This window comes from Herpailurus yagouaroundi, unplaced genomic scaffold, assembly GCF_014898765.1.
Source record: "Herpailurus yagouaroundi ecotype Mexico unplaced genomic scaffold, PumYag 139, whole genome shotgun sequence".
Taxonomy (NCBI): domain Eukaryota; kingdom Metazoa; phylum Chordata; class Mammalia; order Carnivora; family Felidae; genus Herpailurus; species Herpailurus yagouaroundi.
This window is the reverse complement of record NW_024412394.1, coordinates 64,593,205-64,605,907: the sequence shown is the minus strand read 5'-3', so window position 1 is coordinate 64,605,907 and position 12,703 is coordinate 64,593,205.

Sequence of the window (12,703 nt, the reverse complement as noted above, 5' to 3'; positions counted from 1 at the left end):
AGCCACAGAATGAATACAGCACCCAACACAGGTCCATCCACCCCTTCTTCCTGCCTCTATCCATTCCAATATTTAAGATGTGTCATATGTCTGTGCTAGCCAAAAGTCTGTATGAGGTGCTGGCAAAAAGGCAAAACATCAGTACATCCGAGGAGATAAGAATGACTGCAGTACCAGGGATAAAGGGTAAGTCCTATAAGAGAAGTATGGCTGATGAACCACAGGCTCAGGAGGGAGAAAGATGGCACCCAGTTGCAGCCATGGCCACAGTCTTCAGGAAAGAATGACATGGAGTCATTATTTTGCTTGTAGGTGGAAAATTCAAAAGGAGAAGGGTCTGTGCATTTCTCTTCTAAACTACCAACAAAACCTCATCTCATCCCAATACACACACACACACACACACACACACACACACACACACACTCAGAGGGAGCCTGCTGACTCATGCCTGTATGACTTTCACAATGACAAACAGAGCAACAGTTATTCCTGCAGATGCTTAGTTGAGTTGTTCTAGAAGACAAATTGGTAGCCATGAAATAGTCCTTTGAGCCATTCCTTAGACACTGGTTTCCTTCGTCTCCCTCCCTGACTGCCCAAGCTACGGTTGTTATCGTGATTTTATAGGGTAAGAGACATACAACATGGTTTTTGTTCAACCACCACCAGACCAGTCAAGGGCAGACTAGGCCAACAGGGCTCTTCCTCCTTCCCCCTCGGTTCTGGGTAAGCACACATCTTCCACCCTTACTTTAAAGGCAGACAATTTGTTTTTATCATTTGCCAACACAGCTGAGGATGATTATTAATTAATCAAAAACACTGACTTTTAACTTCCCACGCTCTCTCCAGAGATGCTCCAGTGACAGCTTGCATCTGGACTTCAGAGCTGTTTAGATAGAAGTGGGCACCATGCAGCAAAGACTTGTTTTTTCTGGTTTATTCTTTTTAAAACACAACTCTAGCTTAATCCCATTTAGCCAGTAAACTTGATTTTAAGGTGGTCTCATTTTGTGGGGTTTCTGTTGGTCTTTTTACACGGCTCCCTTTGAAACCAGAAATGCTGCGTCAGGATTTCACCAAGAGGAAAAGAAGTTGGGAGCACATTTTCTGTTCATCCAAAGCTCAGACTGAAGCACACCAGCAGCATGTTTCCATGAATAACGAAACACCATTGTCTTCCTCTGCTTGCGATCTTATGTTCTGGCATCGCCCGCCAAATTCAAGGTCTCAGCAATGAGTACCTAACCGCTTCTCAGAGCAAGTTTGAAACATCACATTTGAAATATCACAACAAAGGATTATCTGATGCAGTTGGCTGAGGTTTTCCCTCGTTCTAAGATGGCGCTGCTGGGCAGCCATCCTCCCCTTTGTACCTCAGCTTTGTGGCTATACCGTGGTTTTCAGTGAAAAAAGAAAGGGGGGGGCAGGAGATCGCTTGCCTCAAATTACACATCAAAGCCGAATGGCTACCTCTAAAGTGAGATGGGGGTACGGCGCTGGCTTTACCTCATGGTAGAGGCTAGACTAAAAACTCCAGTGCCTTTAGGGTCTGCACAGACTGATAAAAGATTCCAGGCAGAACCAAATTTAGGAGGAAAGCGAGCTTCTCTTCCATTTAGTGAGAGCCTCACCTGAAGAATCTCAAATACCTGGAAGGAGTGTGTTGTCTTGTAAGTGCAGTGTTCTAAACTTGGGGAAAGTATTTTGTGAAACGTGGAGCAAGGCTCCCAAGGCAAGATCATACTCTGGGTTCCTGTCACTTCTCTTCCCCACCTTCAGTGATGGAGGTTCCCAAGGCCCCCCCCCCCCCCCCGCCCCCCCAGCTTCCTTAAGACAAGTCCTGAGAGCTGTCCGGCTAGTGTTCAAACCATCCGGGCTTTTGTTTCTTCTCTTTGCCCTCCTGCCACCTGTCTTGTTTTCCTTGTCATTGTTCATTAGCATCTCCACTGGAGGCGTGTGAGGGAAATAAAAAGAGATAAAAACTCAGCTTGTCACAGTCCATTTGCTTCTTGTCCACAGCTCTGGTAAAAGGCTGAAGAGGAAGCTATTGGTCAAGATAAGAGTTTAGATAAGACTTGGGGATTATCTGTAAAATTCATTTATTCCTGGTTACCCTCCAATCACCTGAGGATTATGGGGAGGGGAGGAATCTTTATCATCCGTTTTGTGGGAACGTAGGAGCAAAATCCTTCAGTCGTTTCTAAGAGCTGGTCAAAATAACCGGATGAGGTAAAACTAGTATAGCAACTTTATACCTCGATGACATAAAACTAGCAGCTAAATATCCCGTCCATTTGTTTAACTCTCTGAAGGCAGCTGCCCATGGAAGTGGAGAATTTCCTATCCCTAGTTAGGCAGGGAAAGAATTTAACCCATTCTTTGGTTAATAGGGGTCCCTGGACAGCTCTGCAGTTCTTTTGTATGGCTAGGAAGAAGCAAATTGAATAGACAAGTTAGGGTTTTTGATTACAAGGAATAGAAAACAACTAAAACTAAGTTAAGCCAGAAAGGTCAATTTATTACAGAACTTCAGCAGGGGCATCTCGTGGGACCCAATGGCCAGACCTCCTCAAAGGGCTGGGGCTAAGGCCTGGCTTAGCTTAGACAGGCTTTGGGACTCTTGGTCCACCCCTCCACCTTAAAAAAAAATCCTGTCCATCCTTTTCAGTCCTGTCATTGATACTCTAGCCCTTACTCCTGTCCTCCTCTTCCCCTCCACACACAGGGTAAGTCTTCCAAATTTCGACTTTCACTGTGCCAACCACAAAGAAACAGAAATCACTCTCTTTTAATACTAGCTTAAAATTCTCTAGAGAGAGCATCTGATTGGCCTGGCTTCAGCTAAGTGTCCTCATCTGGCCCAATCAGCTTTGATGGGAGGCTGGGGTCATGAGTATAAATACGACTGCTGGGCCAGAGAGAGCTAGTGTTCGGAAAAATTATGTGGCTGATATAGTAGGACCACTCAGTATTTATTACTCCAGACAAAGAAAGGCAACTTGGTACCTGGCCTCCTCATGCTCACAATCTGGAGACAAAACCTGCACACGTAGAAGACAGACAATTAAAATCATTTAGTGCTCATTACTGTGAGGATAAAAAGCCTGATTAGAATTGAATGGCCCATCTTCAGTAGAATAAATACATTAAGAATGTGCATAGAATGGGACCCACAACACAGCAGTGAAAATTAACGAGCTACAGCTACATATTTCCGTATGGATGAATCGCAAAAGTATAATGGTGCATGAAAAAAGCAAGTCACAGAAAAATACATACCAGATGATTTTACTTATGTGAGCTTCAAAAACATGCAAAATTGGACAATATATTCTGTACAGTTGCAGATGTATATGGTGCATTCTAAAGAAAAGCAAGAGAGTGAGAGACTGAGCACAGTGGTTACCTGTGAGCTGGAGAGTGAGAATGTTGCTCAGGAAGAGGGCAACAGAGAGCTTCAGATGGGTTGGTAACATTTGATTTCTTATGCCCGGGGGGAGGATTTGATGGCATTAATTTTATTATTATTCAATCTACCCTTATTTCCCTTTTTTATTTCTATGATATATTTTGGAATTTACTAAAATATAAGTGAACGCCATTTCTAAGGAAGACATTTCCCTGTCTTGGGTGATGGCCAACAGTATTGTGCTTGCGTGATCAGGGAAGGATAGTGAGTAATTCTGTTTGTCAAATGATTTTCTGGTTTCTGTCCATGTGACAACCACCCTGGCAAGGGAAGTGCCTGGGGTGGCCTGTCAGCACTGCAGGCTGAGAATGCTTGAGGTACAGCCATGCTTTTCACAGGTCCTTTGGCCTGATGTCAAGCTGCAGCGATTATTCATGTCTCCTCCCAGCCCAGACCTCCTAACTATCTTTGTCCAAGACAGCTACCCAACTGCTGAGCATTGCCATCAAAACACAATACAAACTGATGGTTTCTCAAAAGGCTAGACGTAAGCTAGCGTATGGCCCAGCAATTCTACTCCTGGTATGTATCCAGAACTTGAAAGCAGGGACTTGAACAGATAATTGCACACCAATGCTCATAGCAGTATTCTTCACAATAGTCGAAAGTGGAAACAACCCAAGTGTCCCTCAAAACATGGATGAATAAGCAAAAAATGGTATATCCACATAAAGGAATATTATTCTGCCATAAAAAGGAATGATGTTCCCGCCCATGCTACACATGGATGAACCCTTAAGACATTACACTTAGTGAAAAAAGCCAGACACAGAAGGGTAAATACTGTACGATCCCACTTATAGAAAATACCTAGAATAGGCAAGTTCATAGAGATAGAAAATAGAACGGTGGTTTCCAAAGGCTGGGAGAAGGGAGAAGAGGAAGTTATTGTTTAACAGGTACAGAGTTTTTGTTGGGGATGACGAAGAAGCTTTGGGTATAGATAACATGTGGTTACACAACTGCAAATAACTGCAAATGTATTTAATACCATTGAGTTGTATACTTACAAATGGTTAAAATTATACATATTATGTTATTAAATATTATATAAATACAGTATGTATTATATATTAAATATTATGTTATGTTATTACATTATGCCTATCTTACCACAATTAGAAAGAAACACAATTACAGAGCACTAGGGAGGACATATACCTCGAGGAAAATTATAGTGGGGAAAGGTAGAAAAGTGCATGGCATCCTGCTTCCTTTTTGAGGTTTCTTTCTAAATTATCTTTGCTAATTCCCTGCAGAGTATCTAATCGTCAGTTTATTTCCAATTTGGTCCTGTAGTCTGGGACCATCATTTCCAGCAATGTTTTCAATGCAACAAAATAAGAACATATGTGTGCCTCATGGCGCATGGTATCATGGGGTCTTGTCTGTGGTGGGAACAAGCCCATGGGGACAGAGCTAAGCAAGCCCCCAACCTTCCACCTGTCTGGGTGTTGGAGGTAGGCCGGGGAGGTGAGGTGAGAGGCCCAGAAGGTGTTAGGACAGTAGAGCCCACTTCGGAAGTATGGCAAGCACCTGTGGTCCCATATTCCCACCTACTGAATGTTGCATTTGGTGGCTGGTTGATGTTCAGTGTTTCAGAGGGTGAGAAGAAGGAAAAATGTGTGTGGTCAAGTCCATCTTACATTTTCTTTTAGTTTGCTGAGAACGAGTGGTTGCCTCTGACATGGAGAATGTCCTGCTTTTTCAAAAAAAGGCCAAGATCAAATAAACATTAAAAAATTTTTTTTAAAAAACGGGGCATAGGGGCGCCTGGGTGGTGCAGTCGGTTAAGCGTCCGACTTCAGCCAGGTCACGATCTTGCGGTCCGTGAGTTCGAGCCCCACGTCAGGCTCTGGGCTGATGGCTCAGAGCCTGGAGCCTGTTTCCGATTCTGTGTCTCCCTCTCTCTCTGCCCCTCCCCCGTTCATGCTCTGTCTCTCTCTGTCCCAAAAATAAATAAATGTTGAAAAAAAAAAAAATAAATAAATAAATAAATAAATAAATAAATAAAACTGTTAAAAAACGGGGCACGGCGCCTGGGTGGCTCAGTTGGTTAAGCATCTGACTTCAGCTCAGGTCATGATCTCGGAGTTTGTGGGTTTGAGCCTCCTGTCAGGCTCTGTGCTGACAGCTCAGAGCCTGGAGCCTGCTTCAGATACTATGTCTCTTTCTCTCTTTGCCCCTCCCCTGCTCATGCTCTGTCTCTCTCTCTCAAAAATAAATAAACACTAAAAAAAAAAAAAAAAAAAAAAAAATGCCAAGATCATCTCCAGATCCACAGAATGATGATAGGTAGGTTAGGAGTTGGGTTATAAGTAACAGTGCACAGCTGCGGCCAGGCCTCAGGCAGAAAGGGATCCCCGGAGAGAGCCAGGGCGTGGATGCAGCTGGGCCTCACCACAGGCCAGGGCCACGTTATGACCTTTGAGGGCCTTGGGCACTGTTGCCTTGTGGTCCCCTCCCACCATAGTAATATGTATATAAAAATTATTTTTAATATAACTTTAAATACTTCAACATTTCTATCTCTTTTAGACAAAATTTAATTGATTTTTTTTTTATGTGTCCACCCAGATGTCCAATCTTGTGACCCAGTCCTATCCTATCCCCACACTGCCCGGACCAGGCACCAATGGATGCCTGGATGCTGAGTCACGTGGCATGCACATGCTGGGTTCACTTCCTCTCCCCACGACTCCTGCCCCCAGCATCCAGGACCTCCAGGCCTACGTGAACAAATGCCCCAGCCCAGCAGGCCATCTTTCTGGGGACAGTGGTGTTCTGCTCTGCACTCCTAATGTGAAGCTGGGAATTTCATTTGAAGTAGATCAGTTACCAAAATTTAATGGATTTTTGTGAGTCCTAAAATTTTCTTTTTTTTCTGATATGAGAACAAAATTAAAACAGTTTCATAGGCCTCTACAAGTATGCGCTGGGCCTATTGTGCATAACCTGAGATGGACTGGGACACACTGTCTTATATTTCTTCCTCTGCGGCTCATTCTCCTGGAGTAGGAAGGGATTTTCTGGCCATCTTGTGCCACCTCCCATGCAGGTAGGAATCCCACTAAGGCAGCCTTGAGGTGGGATCATGAAGTCTCTGCCTCTAGGCGTGGGATCCAAGCAGCCCCTCTATGAACACACAAGTTCCTGATACTGAACTCGAGCAAAAACCTGCATCCTTGCAACTTTTTCACCAACTGCTCCAATTTCTGCCCAACGGGACCAACACAGAAAAAGTTCTAAGCCCAATTTTTAAAAAATGTTTACTTATATGTTTTGAGAGAGAGTGCGTGTTCGTGCACACATGCGAGCAGGGGAGGGGCAGAGAGAGAGAGACAGGGAGAGAGAGAGAGGGAGAGAGAGAGAATCCCAAGAAGGCTCCGTGCTATCAGCACAGAGGTCTGAGTTGGGGTTTGATCCCATGACTGTGAGATCATGACCTGAGCCAAAATCAGACACTTAACCGACTGAGTCACCCAGGCACTCCAAGTCTAATTTTAAATATTCAAAGACAGGGGCGCCTGGGTGGCTCAGTCGGTTAAGCGTCCAACTTCGGCTCAGGTCATGATCTCACGGTCCATGAGTTCGAGCCCCACGTCAGGCTCTGTGCTGACAGCTCAGAGCCTGGAGCCCGTTTCAGATTCTGTGTCTCCCTCTCTCTCTGCCCCTCCCCTGTTCATGCTCTGTCTCTCTCTGTCTCAAAAATAAACGTTAAAAAAAAAAAATTAAAAAAAAATATTCGAAGACAACTCCTATGCATCACTGCCTCACCTCAGCTCAAGTTCTCTGCCCCAGATTAAGCACCCACGATCTTGTGTGATAGGATTTATGCTTCCCCTGTTTACCAAATGCCCTCCTCTGGACAAGGGCCAATGGCCAGTGGATGGGGTCTGATCTGACTACACTTACTCCCTCTGCTGCAACAACATCGTCCTTCTACCAAGATCACTTATTAGGAGATAGATCCCACAGCTGGCATGCACTAATCTTGATCAGTTAAACCCAATAGTTCTTTGTTCCCCTGCCAAAAGGAAGTTAAGCCCGTCTCTCCCAATCTCTACCTGAGCCACTGATGATCTTGTCAGCATGGAGACATAGTGTGTCCTCTCTGGCTTAGTTCATGATGATTAGGTCAAGATTTTTATTCTGTCATTCAGGACAGAGGTTGTCCTTTCCATGCTTGGCTATCTACAGATTTGGCAGGCACACTTTTTTTGTCTTCACCTGATGTGACGGGGACCAAAAATTCTATTTTCAAATTTCCCAGTAGTCTTCCCCATTACTGAAAGTTGAGTCTGGCCTCAGACATGGTTGAAACCAAAAAATTTCCATTTTGGATTTGTGAGTGATTTTTACATTCTAGGGGAGAAGGGAATTAGTCCTCGCACTTAATTTGTCCTTTTGTCTGGAAGGAACTCTCTCTCTCTTTTTTTAAAGTTTATTTAGAGAGAGCAAGTGTGGGGGGAAACAGAGGAGGGGGAGGGGTACAGAGAGAGAGAGAGAGAGAGAGAGAGAGAGAGAGAGAATCCCAAGCAGGCTCTGCACTGTCAGCATGGAGCCCGTCACAGGGCTTAAGCTCATAAACTGGGAGATCATGACCTGAGCCGAAATCAAGAGTCAGACCCTTAACCGACTGAGCCACCCAGGCGCCCCTGGAAAGGACTCTCTTAAAAAAGGGTTTTCTTTTTTTTTTTTTAGAAAGATATACAGCCACATGTTACTGGACAACCATCTTTCCTGGACACTTGGTGGTGGACCAGTGCTTCAGTGAGAGGTAGCTAAGAAAAGACGATGGCAATGAGGAAGGCCAGTGGCTCAGGGCAACGATGGACTTTCAGACAGGTTACTCGGGAAAGGGTGCCCTGCAAGGGCTGGAAAAACATGGGACACCCAGGATATAGGAGACATCCCTGACAGTGAGCAGGTGAGTGAGGGCTGAGGAGCTTGACACAAGAGGACAGCTTTCAGATGCTATCAAGGTAACATTTAACGTTTAACAGGAGCATTTGAGTAACATGCTTTGGGTGTGGATTCGCACCTGCGTTTTTCAGCCCTGCGTTCCTCTAGCTACATCGTTATCATCCTACCCCACGACACCTTTATTTTCTGTGGATTTTTTTGGTTTCTTTTAAATTGCAGAAATACTCCGTGCTCCTCATGAAACCCTAAATGATGCAGATGTATATTGGAAAACACTTTGCCAAACGTTATGTTAAAATCAAGATGCACCTAGCCTGTGGCATTTGCCAGATCTCTTAGACAGTGAGACACTTTTTGGCTTTACATGCTGTGTGCCCTCTTCTTGTCTGCCCTCTTGTCTGCCTCTCCAAGCTTTAGAGTGTGGTCCCGAGGTCCATGACCATGAGCATCCAGAGTAGCTGGGGATACATTTGCTTTTAAGTTCCTCAAGACAGTTGTCACTTAGCAATAGTATTTGAGGGCCAAGCTAGTATTTCATGAGGGAGATGGAAATACCATTTAGAAGAATATGTTATTAGTATACATGGTAAAATGTTGGCTTTGAAATTTCTACATGTAAGGCAGTAGAGATCTGTTTCTTTCACCTGCCTTACTTCCTTTTCCTCTTCTTCTGTAAGCAGTGCCCCAGTTTTCTTTTGGGGAACCACTCCCCCATACTTGACCCCAATGTTTTATGAGGGGCTACCCCCATGTCCTGGCTCCATGAGCAATCATGTGGCCTGTCTAGGCCTAGATAACCAGAGTGACATATCCACCTGTCACAGTGACCTCAGAGAGGGCCTGGAGTCCAGTGGGCCAGCCGTGGTCAATCGCAGGACTTTCTGCCTGTGCTATCAGTAAAGAAGGCTCTCTGTCGATAGGAATGCCCCACTGGAGGAAGTCAGCCCAACGCAAGTGGCTGCCTTTGCCTCCAAGCAGGACAATCGATGTCAGGCCGAGAGAGGGAGAGATGTAGTTTTCTTATAAGAAATACCTGAAGCTGTCCCTGGAATTCTTTAAGCCATTTTAAATGGTGTTCCTGTCACTGACAACTAAGAGGCCAGAATAAGGTTATCCTTTTAACAAGTGCACTAAAAATTATCTTCCTGGAAAACATAACTGGTTGGTATCTTTATTTTATGTATTCTGTGTCGACTTGATCAATTAGTAGATATATGAACATGTGAGTGGCATAGTTCAAAGGAGTCTGTTCTGAATTATTGTACAAGCAGTATTTGAGGTTTTTAAGTTGAAGCAAGGTTTGTAATGCTCAAGCAACAATTGGGCAAAGTAAGCACAAGGAAAGGTGATTCCCATGTGGTGTCTAGATCATCAGGAAAACATCTCCAGTTGCTTAGCGTATAGTAAGTAAAGGCAACTAACAGCTCTATCAACTCCTTAGACCAACTACACAATGAAGGAGGCAAAGAAGGCAAGTATAACATACTGGTGATATTTACATGAAATTGCAGTTGTCAGGAGCACCTGGGTGGCTCAGTCAGTTGAGCATCCAACTTCAGCTCAGGTCATGATCTCATGGTTCAGGGGTTCCAGCCCCATTTCGGGCTCTGGGCTGACAGCTCAGAGTCTGGAGCCTGCTTTGGATTTGTGTCTCCCACTCTCTCTGTCCTCCCCCTGCTTGCACTCTGTCTCTCTCTCTCTCTCTCTCTCTCTCTTTTTAATGTTTATTTATTTTTGAGAGAGACAAAGAGACAGAGTGTGAGCTGGGGAGGGGCAGAGAGAGAGGGAGACACGGAATCCGAAGCAGGCTCCAGGCTCCGAGCTGTCAGCACAGAGCCCGATGCGGGGCTCAAACCCACGAACGGTGAGATCATGACCTGAGCCGAAGTCGGATGCTTAACTGACTGAGCCACCCAGGCACCCCTCTCTCTCTCTTAAAAATAAATAAACATTAAAAAAAATTGCAGTTGTCAGGAATATAGCCTTTCCTTACAGAGTGGACATAGTGCTGCCAGTTTTTGTCTCTGGTTTAGAGGCTGTCCACTAACGGCAGGTGATTGGCTTGATCTGGACTAGAAGGCCAATGCCACACTCACCTATCATTTATTCCCCCTAAACTCCCCTCCAGGAGCCTTTCTAGTAGTGTAAGTTTGATGTTGTTCTCAAGTCTTTGTTGACACAGAGGTGTGATCCAAGCCTCAGAGCAGGAGACAACAGAGCCCAAATTTTAATTTCAGGTATGATACTGAGTCTCTGTGTGGCCTTGAAAAAGCCACTTAACCTCCTGGCCTCAGTTTCCCTGTCTGCAAAATAAGGCTCATAATCCAAACTTAGATGTCTCGCTGGACTGCTGTGTGCATTAATTATTGTTTATGGTGCAAGTGGAAATTGAGCTGTGTTAATTATTATTATCATTTCTGGGTCCTCCAGCCCAGTTGAAGCCAAGCCCTTGCCTTCCTTTTAGTTTCTGAGATCTGACAAGGTACAGCCCAAGGCCCCCGAGGAGGGCCATAAATCAAGGCTAATCAGTAGATTAGGCCTATCTCACTGCAAGGGACTGGCCACAGAAGGCTCTGTCAGCCACAGGCCTTTGGTCCTGGGGTTCCGGGGCAACCCGGAGATCCACAGGCTTTAAGAACCTCACTTTAACAGAGCAAGAGTGTGAAGCTGCTGCCACACTCCTGTCCCTTGCCTCTTTGTGTACCTGCCATTTAATTTACTAAGAAGTCTGAAGATCAATAAGGGGAGCTCACCCTGTCATTAGACAAGGCCCCAAATTGCAAGTTACAGGTGGAGAAGCTTCGGGAGTACTGCGATCACTCATGAAGAAAGATGACTAACCGCTTTCTTCTGGTCACTCGTTTGGCTTATGACTTTGGTTTCTACTCTCTAAGTACAACAGTTATCAGATTTCCATGTAAGCAGGTGGCTGACAATTGGCACTCCAGCTCTACTGAATACACTTGTGGCTTCTGCCACTTCCCTCCCATCCACGGGTCTGCATTTTCCCCCCAGCTTCATTTGAAGCCCGGGAGACAGATGACGGGGAGAAAGCTTACCTTCATCTCTATATATCCGGGGCAAGCTGGGTGAACAGTTCCAGTGGGTTTGGATCTTGGCTGCACGCAGAACCCCGGACCTGAGAACAACTCCCAAATTCACTAACATTCTGAGGAGCGAGGGAATCTGTGTTCTGTGGAAGGATTGACACTGACTGTCCAGGGCCCGGGTGCCACCTATTTCCTGTACCAGCTCACTCGACAGGGGCAGGAGCGATCTGCTTTTAGGGAGATCCTTAGCCCCCTGTGAGGCCCCATCCGTACCCACCCAGGACCGAACCCAGTTGTTCGAGGGCTGATCCTGTTCCTGCCTTTGTGCCTGGCATACTTATCAAGGAGTATACCCACATCTACTTGCACTGATGCTTCCCATCTCCTTCCAGATTTAGTCTTTGATGTTCATACCCCTCCACCCCCACTCTTCACCTCGCTTGCCCCGGGCCCTCACTTTCCCCAGCTCTGCCGTCCCCCTGGCAAACTGGCAGGTCCTGCCGGCCTCTTTTGTCTGCTCAGCACAGCGGCAGACGGTGGAGTGGTAGTGAGTGCTAGTTAACTAATTAATGATTGTAAAGCACTTTGAAAACATAAAGAACTAGATAAATGCCAAGTATTATTGTTATTAATGATGAGGAGGCTGTTTAGTCATCCTTTGCCGTGAACTCAGCTCACTGCCCCCACTGTGGCCGCAGGCTGATCTGTGAACTAGGATGAGAAGTCTCCTCCTCCCTGCAGGCGCTGTTTCACACTGAGTCAGTGACCAAGGTGAAGGGCAGGGGCCAGGAAACCTCTCCTCATCTCCCACCTGCTCTCGAAGCACTGCCTGCTTTGCGGCTGTAATGCTAGCATTTACCGAAAGCCAGGGTCTGAAACTGCCTCTCTATTTCCCATTCACCTGTTTAGTAAGTTCGCTGATGTTTGAGTTCTTGATTGTGGTGATTAGGCTGTCCCTATCTGAGCACAGGATGGAACCTAGAGTGGAGCCCCACTTTCCATTTAGCGGACGGACTCACTCACACACCTGATCGTATCTCTTTCACATGTTTTTAGGGCTGTATTTTTTTTTTTTTTCCTAAATGCTTTTGTGCACAACTGCTGATTTGATAGAGTAACTCTCTTGGCTAGGGAAGGCAGACGTTATCATCCCCATTTTACAGATGAGAAATCTGAGGCTCGGGGATGTTAAAGGCCTTGCATAAAGGCCCCCGGGCATCTGGAATCTGGGGACGGGGCCAAAGTTCACCCC